Consider the following 1323-nt stretch of genomic DNA (forward strand, 5'->3'; position numbering starts at 1 on the left):
TACTTTTACTAACAGTACAGAAGGAGAAGTAACAAGGTAAATATGATCTCTGCACAACGAGACAGGAATTGCCCACCTGGTCAAAAATTGATGTCAGCCTCCCTGACCTTTTGAGCATCTGATTAATGCCTATGTTTTGTATGGAACTAGAGGTTTATAAAAAATTCTGGGTTTAAGGCCAGGTGCTTGGTGGCTCATGCCTGTAATCCTATCTACTCAGGAGTCTTATCACAGTTCAAAGCCAGCCTGGGCAAGAAAGTCTGTGAGAGGGGCTGGGAAGGTGACTCAGTGGTAGAGCGCTTGCCTTGCATGCTCGAGGCCCTGGGTTCGATTCCTCAGGACCACATAAGCAAAAAGAAAAAAGCCGGAAGTGGCGCTGTGGCTCAAGTTGTAGAGCGCTAGCCTTGAGCTGAAGAGCTGAGGGACAGTGCCCAGGCCCAGAGTTCAGGCCCCACGACCGGACCAAAAAAAAAAGAAAAAAAAAAGAAAGTCTGTGAGATTCCAATTAACCACAAGAAGACCGGAAGTGGTCAAAGCACTAGCCCTGAGCAAAAGAACTCAGAGATAACACCCAGGCCCTGAGTTCAAGTCCCACGACAGAACACAAAACAAAACAACCCCCCCCCCCGGGGACCCAAACTTCTTTCTGGCACTAGCCTGGTTTGGGTCTAAAAATGATCTCCATCTTTGCTGCTCTGCGTTACCATAACAGTAGAGGCTAGACTTGTGCTAAAAACCTATAAGCAGAAAAACCTGAGTTCAAAAAAAAAAAAGGAAAGAAAGAAAAAGAAAAACCTGAGTTCAAGCCCCAGTATCCACCCCCCAAAGTTACAGCTCATGTCTATAATTGTAGCTACTCAGGAGGCTGAGATCTGAGGATCTCAGTTTAAAGTCAAATTTCAGAATTGCATATCTCCAAGTAACTAGCAAATTCTGGAAGTGGAGGTGTGGCACAAGTTGTAGAGCGCCAGCCTTGAACAGAGAAAGCTAAGGTACAGTGCCCAAGCCCCAATACTGGCACTTCTAAAGGTTAATTAGGTAATGCGGGCTGAACTCTCATGAATGGACTATTATAGAATTGTTTCCTGATAAAGTGATGAAATTTGGCCTGATTTTCTCATGTGTCCTAGCTTGCATTTCTATCAAATTACCATGCAACATATAGGCTCTCACCAGGGGCAGCCCCTCAGTCTTGTCAGCTTCCAGAATGTAGCCTGGTAAACTTTTATTCTAGCTTTACCCAGTCTGTGATAGGTACAGCAACCAAAACACTAATAATCATTCTGACTTTCATGGTAATCTTTACTTTAAAAAATGGATTTG

This window comes from Dipodomys ordii, unplaced genomic scaffold (genome assembly GCF_000151885.1).
Source record: "Dipodomys ordii isolate 6190 unplaced genomic scaffold, Dord_2.0 Scaffold9, whole genome shotgun sequence".
NCBI classification, from domain to species: domain Eukaryota; kingdom Metazoa; phylum Chordata; class Mammalia; order Rodentia; family Heteromyidae; genus Dipodomys; species Dipodomys ordii.